The 22,024-nt window shown below is 37.1% G+C and overlaps 1 protein-coding gene across 1 annotated transcript in view; it reads right to left on the bottom strand.

Moving 5' to 3' along the window:
• LOC120896550 (leucine-rich repeat and immunoglobulin-like domain-containing nogo receptor-interacting protein 1) overlaps window positions 1–21,044 on the bottom strand; it is a 52,558-nt gene extending 31,514 nt beyond the window's left edge. The window contains exons 1-2 of the mRNA XM_040300741.1: window positions 20,564–21,044; window positions 17,190–17,578 (exon numbers count right to left, since the gene is read on the bottom strand). The gene's annotated coding sequence lies outside the window, so the exon portion shown is untranslated. The remainder of the gene's footprint in view (window positions 1–17,189; window positions 17,579–20,563) is intronic.
• Between the last annotated feature and the right edge of the window lie 980 nt (window positions 21,045–22,024).

The raw sequence follows: 22,024 nt of genomic DNA, 5'->3' as shown, positions 1-22,024 counted from the left end.
AATCAGTTATACGCATAGGTGCAAGGGTCCTATTCATATGACGCTTTAACTTTGAATGAGGAGTATGTTGTTCAGTCGTATGAGTTGTAGTCGAATGAATGTACCACAGGATCCTGTAATTGACCCCCAATGTGATCATTGATGACTAAAGATGAATACCGGTTAAGACAATTTTATTGAACGATAGTTGTTTAACGAAAAATATACAAAAAGACACATTTGTTAAGCTCATAAAAAATTAAGACGTATTTGATGATAAACGCATTCATACGTAAATTTATCAGTTTTTTCATGAGTGTTGCATAATTAAGGGAGGAAGCTTTAGTACCTTTTCATCGAGATATTATGCTTTTATTGGTACGGTATCAATTCTAAAACAAACTTTGATCTCACTGGAAACCTTTGAGTCTTATATCACTGTTTTCAATTTAAAATCAACGAATAGACTTTTTACGTCTGTCTTGGCTCTGAAAGGGTTTGTTGGGTTATAGCGTTCTCAACAATTTTCAATCTACATCATGTTTCAATCAGAGCCTCAAGCGAGAGACCACAGTCGCTACATGTTGACTAATCCTTTCCGCCGAAAAATCATTATCATGTTTGCTTCGGTTGGTTTTGATCGAATTGAAATCATCCCACCTTTCCATATCAGGATCATCGTGAAATCAAATCAAGTTGTTTGTGAGCTTTTCTTAGAAATAGGCCCTTTACATTGAACAGGATGAAACGGTTTGGAACGTTACTTGATATGCTTGATACAAGTTGGTGGGTGTTTTCGTTTCTTTTCTCTTCTTACAAAGCACTGAAGTGACAAAATCAGCTATAGCGTTGTGCTAGCATGTAAATAAATCTCTTGTACTTACGCACTGACCCTGTTACATCAATGGAGTCTTTCACAATTTTCACAGACTGAAGCGTCTCACAATCAGTACAAAGCATGATGAAACCGTTTAATCATGCTACTTTGTTGTAGGGATACATTATCAAGTGAATGTTCCAAAGTTGATAAGCGAAACCGTTACTTTGTTGATTGTTCCATGGTGTTTGCTAGCTGTAGCGAAACCACTAGCTGCAGTGATCGAAGTGCTGAATGATGCTGTTTGTAGTCAGACTTTTATGTTCTTCTTATTTTTTTTCATTTCCAAGATTCTGGATCCAAGAAGTGATACCTTTTCTTATTTCCCGTAGCGTGACTGTTTACGATATTCTATATAAAAACAACACTTGCAACGGAGGAGTGAGGTAACCAATCACTTTCGTAGAAACGACATTATAGACGGTAAATTGCTTTGAAGTGATGCTTTACTTTTTATTTTGTTTATTTGCATGATTATGTACGTATGTATTATTTACGTATGAAAACTAATTTGATTATTGTGCATGCAGCAAAATATTGAGACATATTTTTTTAATATTTTGTGTAATCTGGATGTTTTGTATATAAGTCTAAAATGCAATGTGCTTGATAAAGTGCACAGCTCTAAGCTTCCAAGAAAGCTGTGCTAATTGTAATGCTTGAAGGGTGACACGTCACTTATCTTTCTCTAAGCTTCGTGTGAAACTGAGCGAATGTAATAAAGCACAAAAGAAAAGGGTCATTTGCCGCAACCGTATTCGGGACCAAAAAAAAAAAGGGTTTCAAGTGGAAAAAGGTACTGCAAAGACTTTGATATACTGACGCACATACACAAGCACACACTATCACACAAAAGCTATACGAACCACCACTAGTTTGGGTGTCTCTAAACTTACCTCTTGCCTTGTGCGATAAAGAAATAAGGGACGGCAAGGGGATGAGTGGGTTCTTAAAGAAGATTTCATGGAATCGATGCTGGAACTCGTTGTGATACGAAGCAGCACTAAACGCCAGATAAATCCTTTTTATCCCTTTTTGCGCTCATTTCACAGCATTTTGTCCGGTTTTTGCTTTCTTTTTGGTGTTAAGAATGAAAGAAAGGATGATGTTTTGATTTATTGCTGCGTGACATTGCGTTAAACGCATTGCCTTTTTTGTAAAATTCTTTCAAAGTGTTTGTGAAACTCCTGTTTTGCTTCGTCCGTTTTGCTCTAAATGCTTCGCCAAACGCCTGTATTTTGATAGTTGTTTCCCTTTTGTAATCACTCTAGCGTGTCAAAAGGTCATATAATCATGTGCTAAAAAAACATAGAACATTTTAAGGAAGAACTGTTAGTCCTTTCGTGAGACAGCAACCAACATTAGAATGCTTATAAAAAGTTTGAACACAGTGAAAAAAGAGGCATACTGTTTCAGAAACTCTGTAACAAATACAATAATAACTAGCTGCTGGAGAGTGTGAGAAATGGCTTTTTCAAGGCATTCAGAACAGGTATTATTAGGTTGCAAACAAAAAAGTCAAAATAAAACAATATCTTTGCGAATATGAGTTCACATTACAATTCAAATATCTATTTGACATAAGAATATTTTATATTTTTAATTAAATCTGAACATATCTTAGTTATAGTCATATTGATAATGATTACTTCTAGGATTTAATATTTACCATTACTGCGTTGGAAATTAATAAAAACCATAAAATAAAATACCTATCATCAACAGTAGTGCCATTGCAGTTTAACCATTGCAGTTCAACAAGATTTTCAAACAAGGAAATCTGTGAAACAAAGCATCAATCTGAATGTTGATTACTCAATATATACTAACTATAACATTCGTAGTCTAAACCTCGTTTATCGAATGCTCAAGAGGGCTATTAAGCTCAATTATATTACGACCTGACATGCTCCGGATTGAGTGGGGCATAATTTATTCCCTCGGTGAAACCTGTGACCATTGCTAAAGCTAACAACTTCACTTGGTCTCCTCGTTGTCGAAGAATCTTTTCGCGTTTGCGTTGAAGTTAGCCATGCGGAAGCAAACAAGTCATAGTGCTTCTGAAGCATTTTCTCGGCTTTGAGGCTCCCTTCGAAAACATTTTCCTATAGACCATTAAGCGTTTAGCGCGTTCGCTTTTGCATTTCTCTTGATTTCCATTTCTGTTCTGTCGTCACTCTTCGTTTGAACAACGGAATGATGATGATTTTATTGCTTTCAATTCCGTTCCCCCAGCTCAATTCCAACACCTCCATTCTCAATTGTGGTATTGGCTCCGAATTACTCCTAGGGGAGTATGATGACGGTTTTACCGATGGAAACATTTGCAATGATTGATTCTATTAATCGCTTCCTTCCGGGGGTTGAAAATCCTTTCTGACTTTACTTTGGTACGAAACAAATTTAGTTCAAGCGATAAGTTAGGAATTGTTCTTTAAATTCCTGAAAATGGCTGGGTACGATTTTCTTTCAGTGTAACAAATACAGTGCTCTGATAATTTTTTTTAAAGAAACCGTCCATGGACTGATCTAAAAATTACAAAAATATAAAATGTGCCTAACAATTTCTAACTCTAAAAAAATGTAGATAACTTTACTACAATAAACTAGACATCAATTGTAGCTATCACTATTCAGCAACCAACAAAATCTACTCAAGGAAGAATTGAAAGTAAAAAAGGAGCTACAACAGAGATGACCTGTACGGAAGAAACCTTATTCAGTCTCAACCGTTCTACTATTTTCTCAACATTCTTGTACTTCATTAATATTTATACCCATTTCCTACTTGACCTCTATGCAGTCCCGTCACTGTTGTGACTGCCTTCGAACAAGATCCAGTTAAGGTAAAATCATGAAAAACCTTCAACAAAACAAGCACCATCTTTTCACTTCTCGGCCCACGGCCAGGGTGACCATGTTCATTTCGTTTGCTGAGGGTTTTTTTTCTTGCTTTTAAACTCCTAACTTTTGCTCAATGAATTGCAAGAGACAAGAAAGATACTTCCTTAAGAAGAATAGCCATCTTTGAAAGAGTAAAGAGTTGATGAGAGAAAAAAAAGATTTGGGCTGAAAAAAAAACTGGAGATCAGAATTAACCCAAATCATGCAAGCAACACTAGCAACGGTCAACTTTGTCCAGTGTTTGTTGAGAATTTCGTTTAAATCCGGTGTAAATTGCGCACTGTTTCTGGGGCTAATTTACATTGTTTTTTCCTACCTCGTTCACATTGTTTTTTTGTTTTGTTAAAAAGAGCAAGAGGTAGAGAAAATCTCATGATTTGCTCATCCTAATCATACTATACCACGTCCCTTTCGCAAGATTTTGTTAAATTTTCTATCTAGCTGTAGAAGTGCTGAGTGAAAGTACACAACTCTTGAATATGTAACATGGTATTATAAACAGGCTTCTTCTTTCACCTGCAGTCAATCAAACGTGAACAAAACTCTCCGGGTTTAGCAAAAGAGTAAGTGTTGCGAAAGCAACTTCGTTGATAGTATTAACATCATTAAACTTCGGAACAATCGCTTTTTAACGAATAAAGTTGTATCCACTGTGTAGTTAAAACAGCGGTCTTTCGTTCGATAACTGTTTAAACAGTTTGTTTTTCCTGCGCTAGGTGTATATGTGTCCTTTCTGCCCGCAATGACTGTTGCACCATCGCGTTACGTATCGAAACCTTACGCTTTTCCCAATCTTCGAAAATTCGAAGATCGACCATGATAACTGAGGTGTCCAAACCTATCTTATGTCATTGACTTGTATGTTTTTGTTAAGGTGTGTCATATAAAAGGCACACAATGGATTAGAGAACTGGCGACTGGTAGCATTTCCTACCTAGTCGCTGATTGCGTGCTCAGATTGCCTCGGATATACAATCATGAAAAATGAGGTGAAGAAAACGAAATTTAGTATAATGGCCTCTGATCATGCGAAATGTTTGACAGAGATAGACGAGACAGATATGCGACGATGCACTGACCACTGGGCGCCTCCATTGCTGCTGAAGGATATAAACAGGCTATATAAACATGAGAAACGTGAAGAAGGAATAATTTATACAAACTACTTTAGTTGTTTTTTCATTTCTATGTAGTAGTCTGGCAAAACTAGCAGCATACCATTCATTTCTGTAAACAAGTTTTTGCTATTGCTTTTGCTGGTGCTGTGACAGGTATTATATAGTAAAGTCGGTTTCGCATTGCTTTAGTACCGTTTTGCTTCCAATTACGGACACTTGAGACACTTTTGGTACGGGATATTTTCTAACTCATTAGATAACTTTCCACGGACGATTGTTTGATTGATGGCGAATCTTTCCCCTTCCACCGTCAAAAAAAGATTCGTGAACCGTTTTGCGTTTCCATGGCACGATTCTTCTGTGGATTAGAAAATGGCGATTTTATGAAAGTATACTCATTAACACTTGTTTTTACCGTATGGAAATCACTAAATACCTTTAAAAGAATGTTCTCCCATGCACAGGGATCCCAAAAATATGTTGAAATACCAAAATACACATTTTTCTTAGCACCTGTCGAAAGATTACAAGCATAGATTCGTGCCATCCAGCCTGCCGTGAATGGAAAAAAATGCACGAAAAAGATTCAACGAACTTGTTCAAGTTTCCGTGGCCATGAGAGACGGTGATTTTGATAGGAGTTTTAAACCAGAAATCATTCCACCGAAAAAGGTTAATCAAATTTAATCGGCTAAGGTTTGGATATCCAATTCTAAGGGTCAGGGTCTTCCTGGACCGGCAGAACAACGATTATATATGTGCGATTTTGTTTCTTGTACTTATAGATGTGTTGAACTAAAGTATTGCTGTGCGATTCAACGATCATTCCCGTACGGTCATTAAAGCATTTGTCACATCTCTCTTCAACTATCGTTGTTTTATTATTACCACTGTATCTTTGTTCTTATTATTATCACAGTCTATTTTTTGCAATTAAGCACAACTTACTACGGTTATTTGGAAATCGAAACTTGTGAAAAAATCTAGCTTGGCCCAACTTGCTAATACTCTTGTTAAACCGGTCTAATGGTACGGTCATCAACTCGTACGACTTAACAATATGCCCGTCATTGGTTTAAGCCCCGAATGAAACGTTCCCCCATACGTAGGACTGACTATCCAGCTATGGTAATAAATAAGTCACTGAAAGCAGAGCCCACTTGTGGTACAGGCAGACCTTGACTGCCAGCGGTTGTTGTGTAAAGAAAAAGAAGATGAAAACATTCTGGTTCGAATCCCGGAGCGAATGAAATACGTGTTTTTAATAAAAATCATCGTATAGTTTGATAAAACACAGTAATTTTCAGGTTGATAACTACCTCTACCATAATTTCCGAAGTACTTCAATCTGGATCAGATTTGTAGGAATTATAGAGGAAATAACACTGGCGGTGGCTTTTAGCAAAACTGATATGAATGCCTCCGGTCGTGATCTGAACGACGTAATGTATGTATTTATCATAATCAGGGCCAACTAGATGTCAGACATATTATTAATTGATTCTAATGTATCATGTCAAGCGTCTAAAAATTTAAAAGCGAAATTAAATAAAAACTTCCTAAATGTCCAGAATTTGAAGCTGTCCGTAATTTGAATCGTAACGGTATACCGTAAGTTAAAAACATGAAAAATGTTTAAAATATTTTAAATAACAAACATAAAATAAAGAGTAACATTAGTGGTATTCGTAATAATATTAGATAAGTCAATTAGCTCTTCCACAATGCACAAAGGCTGCTCGCTGTTACAACTGCAGCACGTTACGGGCAAATAAAAAAGAAGGCGTTCGTCTTGTTGTCGACTTCGATGTGGTATGAGCTACGACCACTTTCTAAACCACATATCACCCACATCTTCTTTTTTTTAAGAAACCAAACACGTGTACACAAACAGCATAACCAAGCTGTGCCGATAGCCACTCGCCGCCCCAGGGTCGCTTGCTTTTACAGCTGACTTCTTCGTTCATAATCGAAGGGTTGATTGAGTTGGTTTATGTGCGTTATAATAACGGAAGCTTGGTCAATGTTATGTTTGTTACTTCTGATTTCCGGTTAACTCAGCGTCACATGGTCCTTTTATAGTTGTGGTAGCGAGCAAAACCTGAAGTAGTGCCTATTGGGTTAAACCATGAAATAGCACCTCGCTTACTGCGACTTGACTCGGGTTTTATACCACGGGGTTGGTTAAGTAGATGGGGACTAGGAAAGGGGGAGGTGGCTAGAAATTGATGGTAAAATTGTGAAATCTTGTTATGTGCGTAAAAGAGAGTTGAATTAAAATCACCTTCCAACCACAGTTCGAACGACTAGAGTTTGGAAGAAATTGAACTCTTTGAATCCCAGTGCAAAGAATTGACACTTTTCTTAGCTAGCATTAGGTACCGACTGTCAATGGCAGTTTCGATCCCCTTTGGGTGACATTTTTATCAGTTTTGTTGTTCAATACGAAATGTTCGTTTTCTTCACCACATATGACGATGCAATAAAACGTGCCATGATTCAACCCTAAGTGCACTGAGGCAGGATTTATGTTTGTGTGCGACACAAAATTCGGTACAAAAGCACACCGACGTTAACGTTGCACAGGTACGAATGTTTTCCAATGGTTTCCCATAGCGCACCGTCTGGCACTCGTGTGCTTGTATGTGAGTGTGTTCAATCATCCGTAACGTTGCCGAGCTCATAATCATCAGTTGATGGCTTCCGGTGAGAAATTGGTGCAACGTTTTGAAACACAAAAGAAAGCACCCACAAACGTCTGCAACCATTGAAAGTATGTTGTTTTTCTCACTTATTTTTGTTCATGTCTTTAACATCTTTGCCCTATCCCACCTGTGGTCTTCCATCAATTACAGTTGGTGGTTTTGGTTTGCAACCGCGGTTCCAATTATTGAATTGTCATTTTTAATTTCAATTGCTTTTTGATGTTCTCATTCTTTTCCGTTCTCTTTTTGTTCAACCATTTCTTCATTGCCCAACCAAAACGTGTTGTTTATCTTCCTTTCTTTTTCTACATTACCACGCGCCGCCACGCGTCTACGACGATCAAAATAGCATTGAAAGAAACAAATCATTATTGAAAGTTTTGCATTTGGCAGGTGGAGAAAAACTACCAAGCAAAGCGTAAATGTTGTTCACACCTTTGAAATGTATAACCGGAAAGAACAATTCCAGAGAAATTTGGTGAAATTATTTAAAAAAGGTGCTGAAATGCTCTTCACTGTGTTCAATTGAAAAAAAATGCTTGAAATCATTGGTGATTCTTTTGTACAAGTCGAATGAAATTTATCTTTTTAAATATAGTTCGACATTGGGGGCTTTTACGGAACTAGCCAGCTGTTTAACATGGAGTTTCGATACCAGCCTGTACAAGCAGCTACCACACACAAGTTAAATCATGTTGAATCGATATTTTAGAATGTACTAAAGTACTATAACTAATTCTAAACAGAAAAATAGAAAACAAAACAATTTTAAAATGCATCTTTGTTTGAACACAGGCTGAGAATGTCAGCTTTCTGGCTTAAAATATAGAAGGGGCCATTATTTTTAAATTAAAGTTTGATATGCCGGTTACCACAAAATTCCTCGATAAAATTCAATAATTAATGGACTAACAAGCATGATGATCATGACTACATGACTGTTTATGAATAAAAAATTCTTCGAGACTTAGCACATGGCAGCAACCACAAATAGAACTCATCACCTAAAAAGATGTTCTACGCTTGAACGTAATCGTAGAATCAATTCCTTTGTACGTGCAAGGACGCAAAATCGGAGTTTGAAACGAAATAAAAAAATAAGATGAACAGTATTTATCTAAAACGATTCAATATATCATGCTTAAGCGGCACTACAAATCAACAGTTGATTTTCGATACAGTAAATAAATTGAATAGATATCGGTTTCAATCCACTTCCATCCACCTTCCTTCACACGCGAAGAACCTTTAACCTTTCGACCGATATCATGACCGATGGTTTGTGGTCATGAAATGATATTATCAACGGAAGTATCAATAAAATACCTCACACCAATTCACCTTACTCATACTCCAGCCTTCTTTCATCGCCCAGTTAACGATGCCAACCAATTTGTGTCAATAAATCGCAAACACATTGCTTGCCGTTTCGGTCTCGTAAGTGTAGGCAGCAAAAAGTTCAACCTTCAGAGGATTGATAAAAAAGAACAAGCAAAGTGAGCAAGTGAGTATGTTTGTTTGCGTTCTGTGTTATACTATCACTTCGTATTCTGGCCATAATGTTCATAGGGTAAGGCTTCACGTCAGTTTCGATAAAAACACACTGCAGGTCCCACGTGTTCCTATTCAAGATTCAATGACTGTGAGATTACATGAAATTTGGGAGAGCTAGACCAACCATTTCTCTCTCGCTTCGATCAATATTCGAAATTCACTGAGAATATGTGATAGTGTGATAAAGGGAGAAAGGAACAATAGTGAGAGAGGAAACGGAAAATGATAGGCTCAAAAAATAGGATCAGATTATTGGAAATATTGGCGAAAATCACTTTACGTCATCGAGATAGAGGAGAAAGATGATGTTGCTGCGTGGGGATGGACTTTGTGGTTCATGTATTAAACTATCTTTGAGAGTATAAGGGTGAGGATTCCATTACAAAGAAGTGAAAACTCATCGATCATCATAGAAAACCACCATCACACCCGGCTTTTGGTTTATGTGATGATGGGTTATTGTTGAAGGATTTTGAAATCCCTGTAAATAGAAAAAGTCAGTAAATTTGATATATTGGTGAAACACACTACCACACCGGTGGTCTCGACCATAAGTACGAGATTCCCAGTTATGATGCAGATTCTCTGTCATCAGATACAGAAGAGGAGTCTAATGCAGTGATAACGTCCTTAGTCACTGGTATAAATATAATATTCCAAATAATTGGCATCTCATCTATTGATGCTCGTAAATTGACGATTTCATTATATTCCTTCTTATTCACATTGATTCGGACTTTGTCCGAATCGGATTGTTATCATCATATCTCACATAACTATTGATCCATCTTGGCCTTATGCCTGCTTGCCAGCTTCACCTCGAAGCGAACGGGATGAAGATAGGATAGAAATTTCGAGTCAACAAACGAAATATCTCAACCCCTTTAGGTTTGTTCGGGTCTAATAAAATCCTATTCAGTAAATCCTATAGAGTAATTGGTTCGTCCGATTTCTGTGCGACCCACTAGTAGCAAAGCCTATTTTACGCGCGCGTGTCTCAATGGTCAGAGAGGTCTGTCTGAAGACTATTTCAAGCGTGAAGTAGATGGATAGTATAGATAGCAAAAAAGTATTAAAATACCATATAAATAATTGTGATCCACTGCACAAATTCGTTTGCAGCCGTATTTTGGTCTTCTCGTGTATGGAGCATAAAGCATTTTAAGAGCTGTTGATGGTGATGGTAGTACGTGACCTCCGTATGGAGCTGGATTTCGATGTACGTGCTGTTGCGGTAGATCAGGCATTAAGAGCATCATGTTGACGATACTGGTGCTGACCGGTGGATTGTATATGTTGTTTAGTATGGTAATGTGTGTGATATTTGTATGTCCTAGTATTTTCCCAAACCTCTGATCATTTAGGATATAATACGTGATAATATGAAAAAAAAACTACTTGTATTACAACTAGATGAAATCCCTGTAATTGATGGTAACACCAACATATTCTTTGTCTCAAACAGATTTTCGAGATAATAATAGATCTTCGAAAACTACCTTGTGGTGGAAAGATAAGATACGATATGATGGAAAGATAAGATGCCTTTTCGTATAAGGTTGATTTCAGGAAAATCGCTATGGCTTCTGTGAGTTGATCTTTTTTTAAATCAAAATTCGGTTGATGGCAAATGTTCAAATTCAATTAAATGTTCCCAGGAACACATTAGTTTATTTTATTTTTCGTAAGAACGGCCTAGTTGGTCGTATCACTATTTGTAGTAATCAGAAAGAATGGCATAGTGCAAAGCATTAATACTATTGTTGGGTAGCAGAGAATCAATAGAAAATAATTCAAGATTAATTCGAGAGGTAGTTTATGTTCGTGGGCTGGTCTAGTGGTACTGCTGTCAACTCGTACGACTTAACAACATGCCCGTCATGGGTCCAAGCCCCGAATAGACCGTGACCCCAAACGTTGCAATAACTATCATGCTGTGCACAGTGGGTGTTGACACGTCTGTATGTTGACATAAGAGCAATAACAAGTGCGAGATAATTATAAAGGCAGGTGCGTTTATCGATTAAAACGATAAGCTGATCGACGGTGCCATAAAACAACGAACAGAGCTAGAGAGAGAGAGAGATAAAAGAAATGTTCGGAGCGGTCAGGGTTCGCGCGCCAGGTCAACGATCGAAGATCGGGAATCGGGACAGTGCGCACTGATTCCTAACCAAATAAGGGCATGCAACCAGAAGCAGAAAATCCACCAAAGGGACAAGTCGAAGATTTGTAAAAAAGTGTGAATATTTAAATTAGTCGAAAAATATACTTTTTTAAATTCACGATCAACAACCGACTTGGTAATGCTTCCACAGTGGGGCAAGGGCGATTGGAAGGCAAAATAAAGTTATCGTATAAAAAAATATCGTGCTTTGTAATCCAAGCAATTAGTTGAGAAAAAAAACTTTAATATTATAACTCTGTCATTTATACTTCATAAGTTATGACTGTTAAAAGCTGAAAATTCTTTCCAAACTTTACTTTCCTCTCAAATTTTGTCCTTTTTTACATAATGAAATTAGGTGTAAATATGTATAGTAGGAGGATGAATCATATATCGTTGGAAAGGAAATTTTATATACTTTAAATGAAAAATAAAACAATTTTTTTTCTTTCTTGTTCTAGCATCTTTTTTACTACAAACTGAAAAAATCGCTCCAAAAACAACATTTTTCAACTTTGTTCATTAATTAGAAAATGTATACTTATGAATATTTTAATTTTTTTCTCCAAACCTAATTTTACTTCTGGTCAACATGTTGTGAAAATTTACGACTTATCATTTAACCTCATTTTATCATTATAATTATCACGGTGTGCCATGCAAAAATCGTTCACCTGCATTACCGCACAAAGAACAGAACGCCCTGTACTTGGCGTTGCGGCGTGTTCAGGATTTTAGTACTTTTTGAAAAACCGGATTATTTTGTATGTGCATGCCATTTTGTAACCACTTATCTAGAAACCGTAATACATTTTTTGTATCTAACGTGGAAGGTTACAGAGTTATTGACGAAGACATATCAAATGAATTATACGGCCTAAAAGCGGCAATAAGAGGAATTGAAAACGCTGCGTGAATTTTAAATCACAGAAAATTGACAATAACATAAAACAAATTACTTCGAATATTTTGTTTTCTTAAAAAATGTTGACTGAGATAAAGTAGGTTGCCTAAATTATTATTTTCTTTTGCTTTTTATACAACGAATTGTCTTGCACTTGGGTGAGCACTTGAAAAATTTATGAAACCAAATTATTTTTAGTTACTTGGTTTGGTTGGATGTTTTTTTAAATGTTGTGTTGTTGATTTGAAACGTTTTATTATTAAAACCAATACAATACATCAAATATAAAATTTAGTTGATAATGATTGTATTCACCGATCATTTCACTGTGTATTTCACCTCATGTGGCCACATGGTAAGATGAATTTTTGGGTGACAGTTCATAAATGATTGGTCAATGCTTGCCTTGTTTTTCCCGTGGTTTCTTCACAGCAACACTTTCATTACTTTTCCTCAACATGAATCTCCATCCTATCTCGAATAAGTTGACGATCCCTTGAAGATTCACCGTAGAGATTTCACTATAATAACCAAGGTCTTTGAAAGAGAACAGGTCGATGCGTTTAGAGTAAAATGACAGAAAGCCATGGGAAAATGTTGACAGTTAAATTGAACATTGTTTATGTCTAGCGATTGCCGTTGCTATGGAGTGAATGAGAGTTTTGTTCAGTAATTTGCATTCATTTCCTATTAAAATATTATCAAAATTAGGAACCAACTAGAAAATTACACGGCTGATACAATCCAAGGATCTCTTTTATCATTCGTCGCCGTGTTATAAGCAAAGGACGGTATGCATATTGTAGCAATGTGTGCCGATTGGATGTTGCATTTGACTATCAGTGTTTAATATAAAGTAAATAGGATTTCTTTTACCCAGTTGGAACATATAATGTGCTTTTTTATGCCTATGTAGCGTCCTTGGCTTGGCCGCAACGATTTCGGCTTTAATGCGGCGGCTACGAATACGGCGGCCGATGATAAGGAGGCGGACAACGACAACGAGAGCGACCGATCGGATAAACGAAGCCGAAGATGACGAAGAGGAGAATATATCGGGGTGATCAACGAGCTGGAGAGAAACTGCAGCTCTCTTAACTGGTGACGGTCTTAGTGTGCGGATCGAATGATTAATTAAATAAACCATAGATTCTAACTTAAACTAATAATTAGTCTTTTCACCTGTTAAACTTTCCGTTCTCTCAGCAGGACCGTTGCAAACGGTAGTGATTCGTGATCACGGAATGGCAAACAATAAAAAAGGTTATCAATGTTTCTGAATACACAATAGATTGCAATTACTTCTCCTTGATTCTCCAGAAGTAATTGACCGCACGAAATCTATCCAATTTAATCTTCCTTATAGTAAATTTGTCCTCTTTTCCACGTTCAACTAATAGCCGTTTTTTGTAAACACTTTTTCATGAAACTGTCAAAAGCGAGTTGAAAATGGCAACCTAGCTACGGGCTTTGCATCGACTTGTTCTCCTTAATAGATCTTGACAATAACGATCATTTTGCTATGGACGAAGGGAATGAGGATCAAACCATTTCGCTCTTATAATACCTAGTGCGTCGATCTTGGTCAAATCTTAATCTAATTCATAGGTCTTTCAGAAGTACATAGCAACTAAAAATTGAATTTTATTCAGCGAATAAGTGGGCCGATAATTTTGTATTATTGTTTACAATTTCTTTTCTATCGAACTATTAAAGATCTACAACTTAACAAAACTGAACCCAACCCCGATTCAGATATGAAAATCGCCTATTCCAGAATTATGATAAAATTGCTTTTCCGTATCAAAATCATTGCATGGCTATTTCACGTTACTAGATAGATACGGGCTATGGTAGATACATTTTCGTGTATCATCTAAAGGATCGGTAATAAATAAAGGTCATGTCCCGGTATGTTGTCCTTAACCAAAGAACCGGAAGAACGAATAACGTGCTCGACCATGCAAGATACCGAGACCGTTTTACAGTAATTAATTTGCCCTGATACCATCTACAGGGTACCAGGTAGGGAAGAGTAATAGAGAAAAAAAGGAAAAAGCAGGAAATACTTGACGGTTATTTTTTCGGTATTGGACACGGGGAAGGTAAACAGCCTTTCTCAAGCGCTGGCGTTATTACGTGAAGGTAAAACAAACGGTATTCCATAGAGGTAGGATACTGTTGGAGTTATTAGAATATAAAATACTATTAGAAAAAGTGAACAGCACACGAAAACAAAAAAAAATCAATGGGATGCAACGGGAAACAAATCTGGAAGTCTACCTGTTAAACTTGTAATGTCTTGAACACGATCCTTCCTTGTTAACCTTGAAAATCCTACAGAATTCTCAAATCAAGCGGTGATTGGTGCCGGTGCAGAATCAAAAAGCACCGTTGGAGGGTCGAAAAATATTTTAAATATTTAATCAGGCAGTGGAATTAGGCAGCCGTCAATTTGGGGATAAGGTGTTCATTATGGCTGAATGATAAAAAAAGCCGAAAATCTCCCTTGTCATCTTTCCTGGTTTAGTTAGTGCTAAGGATCGAAAGAGAAAGAGATGGAAACAGAGCTTAATAAGTCTGTATGCTGAATAATTTTCAGCCAATCATTGCAAAAAGCTGAGTAAATTGAAGAAAAAACGGTGTGCCCTTTTTGGCTTTTGGTCTTGCAAAAAAAAAGAAAAGAAAAAAGATAACACGAAAAAGAATTTGCACGATGCAAACGATCAGTTTTTTTCTTTTTCGCAACATGCTAGCTTCTTTCCGGGTTTCCAATTCTCGGAGCAGAGGAATGATAAGAAAATTCCATTTATTCCATTTTGTGAAGCATACACCTTCAAAAACACAAAAAAAACGTTGTAGTAAAATTATCGCAATAGTGAGATTACCGTTTCAACGGAGTAGCAAAAAAAGATTTCTGTGAATTTTGTCATTTTGTAAAACAAATTAGAAACGGCTTGCGTGTTTGAAAAGTGTATCTGCATATATTTTTGGCCCTTGGCTTAAGTATCATATAGATAAAAATGGGAATTAAGTATTTTAAACATGTGCAATTTGACCAAATCGATGCAAAACGGTCATCAGTGAAGAAGAAATGACAACAGATTGTTTATTAGAGTAACACACCACACGAAACGAAATGCATAAGTGTGTTTATTAGCAATCTCTATTTGCATTTTTTTAAATGATTTGTGATTGGAAAAATCACAAGATGTTAAACACAAGTATAAGCATTGTTACCGAGAAATGATTCAGTCATGATGATTTTGATTACTTTGTCACACTTCACAACACTGATTTATAATCTAGCAATTTAATGCAATATCTTTGTGAAGTAGTGTTGAAAAACATCGTGAAATGGAAGTGTTGGAGGTTGAAAATAGCAAATAAAAAACAAAAAAACTGTGTCAATGTATTATGTCAGGTTAACGTTATTGACTTGATTTTTCTTACGCACAGCTACTTTCATGCACCTTTGAACATACAGATTGACTCACGATTTTGTTTCCCGCTTACAGTATAGGACGATAATAATCTTTACGGTCACGTCTTTGAATTAACTTTGTGGAAGCAAGAAACTGCGGGCAAACAGGCACAATAAGAGGAAGAAAATTATTTCTCAATGCCCTGAACAGTTTTGCTTACTGGTGTTAGAAGCTTCAAAACTTGCCACTTTAGTACATGGTTATTTGAAAATCGACCTTTTATTTGTTACTTTTTTAATAGTTTTTTGAGTGCTTTCCGGTAATAATAAAATGTAAACAATGATGAAAAGTTTAAATAGATTTTGTCGATAGATTTGTTCATTTGAACCAGCAAAGCTTGAATTATTTCATTGAAACAAGAGACTTATCATAAGAAAGGACATATGCTTTCATCGATTAAAATTCCAGCTATGAATGATTGCGCTATTTTTGTTGTTTAATTGTTTGAAAAAGAACTATTTGTTTTTGCTCAAAAGGTCTGGTCGTACTGATTGTTGTTATCAATGATAAGCTCGACAGAAGTATTTTTAATTCCTGAGTTCATCGTACATCTTGCATGCATCTTTAGATTTTTATTAAGCAAGAATAATTAAGCAAGCGAAAGTTATAATTTTAAATAATTATCAAAAATTTATATTCCTAATTGTAAAACACGGGAAAAATGCTCAAACCTGGCTTCTTTGAAGAATAAAAGTAAAAATGTTTACAAATGTTCATGATGTCTACGGTTGGTACAAACTTTTGTCTCTCTAAATCAACTTTATAGTAATACTGTATTAGGATCGCATCATACTGTCTGTGACTATGTACACAGGCGATTTGAGGTCAGCTTTAATTATTTACGCATTTAATAATTGATTGCAATTGGTTGTACGACGGATCCAATTTATTCGCAGCCTTTCACTCCATCTATGCAGGAAGAGCTAGGTTAACGTTGGCAACTCGTGCAGTTAGGCTTAATGCTCGCTACATGTGCTGCAGTGGATTAAACATGACTGTATGACTCATCCACTGACATTAAAATGTGTTTTTAGCACACACATAGGAGAAGGTGGGATAACATTACACTGTTAAAGATTTTTATCTTTATTCCATTGAATAAAAAACTTTGCACTGATGTTTCGACGACAATCGAAGCTTAAACATCTGATTCAAGAAAAAAGAAATTTGGAAGTAGAATGTAATGTATGAAAAATCAAAATAATACATTATCATAATTATCATTCTACCTAACCATTTTGCCCCACGATTTCCTACATGGACAAATGTCCTGAAATTTGCAAGCATTGCATTAATAAGATTATGGATAAAAGTGTAATTATTGCATTGCTGGGCATTACTATGCAACTATAACAAGTGAATGATCAGCAACCAACACATGAATAGATTTTGCTGTTGAAAGAAGTGATTGTATTCTTTGTTGTCAGAAACCTCGATACAAAGCATAAAGGGATATATTCCCTGTTTAAAGTCTTACAGTGCTACTCAGTGCTTACCAGTATCTGTGTCCCTTGTGTGTGTATTTTCGTGCTAGTGCCTTAGAAAATACACGCAACACTCGTGTAGAAATGATGGCCGTCGAATGAAGCGTAAAGCGGTGGTCTGATGCAGGAATGATGCTGCATCTGCACCTGATGGGAGCTGTAATTGCATAAATTATTCAACGCCACTGTATGTTTACAATTTTTAGTTCGCCACTAGAGCCACCGACGGAAACTGCATCCGACTCGGTTTCGCCGGATCACAAGGTTCTATAGTCGTTGACAACAGTGTCGAAAATACGACAGATTCACTTCACAGCAAGAGCACACTGATGCGTTGAAAATAACTCATTTTCACATAAGTTGAGAGAGTGTCACTTTCACTATCGATGCAAGGCGATTCGCTGCAAAGATATATTATTCTATTAGCTTTACTGCACTGTTGTATATCGTTTAATACTTAAACTAACACATTTGGTAAACCATTGATATCTTCAAGATATTTTAGTTTAAATGTCATTTGAATACTAAATGACAATGATTTTCAAGAGCGTTGCCAAATTGAAATAAAATTATGAGATCTAAAAACATTCGTTACATTTTGCAATACTATCTCTTGTAACATACTATACTAATAATTTTGCTGATCATTTACAAACCAACCTTAAGGAAGGCAATACTTCTATCAGCTATATTTTTCGTTTCTAACAACCTAGCAAAATTACTTGCTGCCAAAGGAACCATAATTTACTATTCCATCCCGTCGGGTTCTGGCTGATAGCGACATATAACAATTGAGTCGATGAAATGATTTTTAAATGAGTTTTTGGAAACAAAATAGTCTACACAACATGATTTGATTACATGAGTTTTTCGTTTAAACGAGAGCAAAGTATTGCACTAAATGAGTGCAAAGTATACGGACATAGAGCATTTTTTTAGTTAAAAGGCTAATTGTACACAAACAAACACCAAATGAACATCAACGGAAAAAATACAGGAAGAGAAAGGTATACAATATTTTGCATTGGTTCTCTCTTATCTTCAATTTGTAGTTGCTTTTTGCGTTCCTTTATCTCAGTTTGCACGCTAATAAAGACGTTGTATGTGCTGCAGTGCATTGAAAAGAAAAAAAAGTTGCAGGCCAGATAACGATACCGGCATATCGGGGTGAATTATCACCTTTAGCAAAACGACGGCCAAAAACCACCCTGGTCAAACTGCGACAGTATTCGGTCACATTTGTAGTGGTGTGTGAAGTTTAGTACTTTGTGCACACCAAACTCTACTAGGATGAAGCGATTTCAACACAGCACACCACACTGTCCACCGTGTGACATACATTCGAAACACGGGTGAAAACCTTTCTCAACGTATGCCGGATGCTGTCCAGTTCGTTGAACATAGTGCACGATGTGTGCATTCTACTCGCTGCTATTACTCGCCTACATTGTCTCTTTGCGGTTGATGTGTTTGTATTTACTTGTGTTGGCAAGGTGTGAACGTGCTTGGTGGATGGTTTTATTTTATGTGGCACTTTTTTGTATTCCTTGCATAGAGGAAACATGTTGAAAAAAGCAATGAGGATAACCAACAACCGTAATGTTTTTAGCAGGACACTCTTTAGACCCAACGGTGCTGTCACCGTCTGAAGCTCCTCGGGCAAATGCAGGTGAAACTGTTACTATCCAGCCAAAACCTCTATAACTATGTTAAAGCAGGAAATTAAACATGGGAGCAGGATACGGACATAGTTGAAAAGGATGGAATAATGGAACGTAAAACGGGGAAAAATTCCACAACGGGCATATACGCTTGAACGATCAGAACCGCAGCAACCAACACCAGTGGCCACACCAATGAAACAAAGTAAAAAAAGAAGGAAAACAATTTTAAAAGTTTGCTGAATAGAGTGTTCTCTGTTTCCCAATCACGCCGGTATTCGACTCGTTGGGTTGAGGAGTTTTTTTTTTATCGCAAATATGGCACACACATACTAAGCAGCATCCCATTAAGGTTGCCAACAAAGTCTCCCCGATAACGCTGTTATCGGTGGTTTGACAGCATTCCCGGTGTTCATGCCCTTGGTATACTGTTTCTATTGTTTCAACTGCCCGTTTGGTGCGATCGCATGTTCAAACGCACAAGCACATCTGATCTAGAGGTGAGCTATCGATGCAGATTTAACCTCTCTGTTAGCATGAATAGTGGTTGTTGCGTTGGTTCAGTGTAGTGTGTTCTTTACTTTCTGCATCAATAGACCGAGTAGCGCATCCACGGGAGTAGCTTGATTGTTTTTCGTGCTTGTTTGGGATTATTTTTTTTGCATAGGACGTGTTCACCTTAGTTTATAGTGTTCGAGGCTATCACTGAAAACATTCAGGGCACGATCTGCACAACACGTTGCTTTGGTTTGCCAAATAACTTGCACGCATTAACTCCTGTTCACGTTTTGTGGGAAGAAGATGTAAATTCCGTTTTTGTTTCCTTTAGGGGTAGGAAAAAACACTCAAATATGTTTTGCTTCCATATCATATAACGTCTAACACACGCTGCTTGTGATTGCAGATTGAGAGAAAAGATACAATAAAACTTATACAAACAATGGACTGCATCTGTCACACGTCCACTAGTCTTTTGTGTCATAAGTGTGTATGTGTGAATGTGTGCTAAATAAATAAACATCACAATAGACCATCATTGCGAAGGACGCTAAGTGCAATCGATATTGATATGAGGAGTAAAACACGAGGATAACTGGAAGTGGTACAATAGACTGAAAACATTTGTTTTCTCTCTGTCGCAGCAGATTGAAGAGAATATCAAACATTCACGTGCAAACCGGAAGATACCTTACGGTCATATACAAAACTAATCAAATATAACAATGATGACCGTCCGAAAAATTACTTTGGAATGCATGATGCATACCAGCTTAAAAAAAGCAACCATTCTGATAAAACCGATTCTGATAAAATACCGCGTTGAGGAAGCTGCTGAATCAGCGTTGCCTAGGACTAAACGACCCCGGTGACACTCTTTCTGAGGATGTTGTCCGTCAAATCTGCTGTAGCCTATCTGCGGATGGTCGTTTAACACTAGTCTCTATCAGTACAAGATATTCTCATTGACCTGTATTGCTTAACTTTTGCGCAGGGAGCAATCCTCGATATATGTTTTGCTTATCTTAAAACGTTTTGGTTCCGGCTTTTAATTGCTGCAATTTGTTTCTGGATAAGAATGTTTCGAAATCCATTTGAGACCGTTGGACTAGTGTAGTACAGTGAAAAAATTACCCACACAGAGGTTCTGAAAGCATTAATGAGTCCCATTTCACATTCTGCCATCCACGGATAGCTTGGACCCAGTATACGATCTATTTTCCTTACCAATGTTGGTTTGAAAAATTTGTTTTGAAGACACTGAAAGCCTTATTGCAGATTCCGGGGGGAAGATGAAGAAGTCAGATGGTGGCGTGACAAGTAGGCAAGCGCATGTTTAGAGTTTCGGAAAATATCAATGTGTCAAGAGAGGCACTAAACGATCAATTGTCCGTGACCAGACACGGTAGCAGTGTGATGCAATACAACACACATAGCTTTATCACTTTCAGGAAGGATGCGTACACCCTCGAAGACTGATTGAATGCACTCACTTAGATACGTATTTCACATACACTCCTCCAAACAGATTTGGCAACACAATTGCCCAACCGGTAGTTAGGCACTCGTTGTACAATTACGCAAACACTGTGAAATCGGGCGAGCGTATATCCGGGAAACTGTGAACGTAAATCCGTCCGACAGTCGGAACGTTCACACACTAACTGGCGCGTGGCTTCTCACCGGTTAGACGAGGACCTACAGCATATCGTTCAACGTGGACTATTTCTACCAGCTGACTGAGGAAGTCGACAGAATACCGATGACGAAACGAATGATTCAGGTTCCGAGCAGCCACACCAGCTACGAAAGCAAACCACGACACCAGCACGAAGATTGTATTGTTCGTTCGGTCGTCATTTCGGAGCTTTTTGGAAATAGCTGCTTGCAATTATGCAGTGAACGAAGCATGCTGTGAGTGGGTGGTTTGAACTCCAAAAACACGATTGGAAGTGAGTGTCCGCGAGCATCACATACGGTAGTAGTGACATTGATAAGATAATTGAACCTTAATTCGATTGTTTGATTCAGTACTCTTTGGTCGTCGCAACTTTAATAGTTTGCAATGAAGAATGTGTTGAATGAGTTATTAGTGATGTCATAAGAGTGGTGATATAGTATGATCCAAATATATAAATAAATAAATAGATAAAATAATATTTCCACTTCAAAACCTGAGCAATAAAAAAAGTTAATATCTGATCTAAGCCTGATGCAAAATACCTCGTGGTGTAACTTCATTTGTATGCGTCTCAACATATCAAACATAACATATCATGCTGTGTTACATCGTTCGCCAGGAAAAGGTCCGTTTACCATTTTTTACGATTACAAAATTGATGATAGATCAGTGCCGCGTAGAAAATGTGATCCGCGATTTTGGCGTTCATTTAGATACCAGACTATCGTTTCAGAACCACTAAGACGCAACACTATCAAACGCTTTCCGTTTATTAGGCTTCATTTTGCGTGTTGCGATAGACTTCAAGGATCCATTCAATGTAAAAGCTCTGGTTTGTGCAATTGTCCGTCCTACTTCAGAATTTATTAGTGTTATTTGGACAGCAACAGCAATATTCAATAGATAGGCTAAAATCGGTTCAGCGTAAGCTTACTCATTCATTGTTTTATCGTATCTCGTGGTCACGTAATTCTCTTTGTCCCCCTTACCCTACAAGGTGCTGTTAT

The sequence above is a fragment of the Anopheles arabiensis genome, chromosome 2, assembly GCF_016920715.1.
Source record: "Anopheles arabiensis isolate DONGOLA chromosome 2, AaraD3, whole genome shotgun sequence".
In the NCBI taxonomy this organism is placed as follows: domain Eukaryota; kingdom Metazoa; phylum Arthropoda; class Insecta; order Diptera; family Culicidae; genus Anopheles; species Anopheles arabiensis.
Note: the sequence above shows the minus strand (reverse complement) of the source record. Positions and strands in the feature narration are given on the sequence as shown.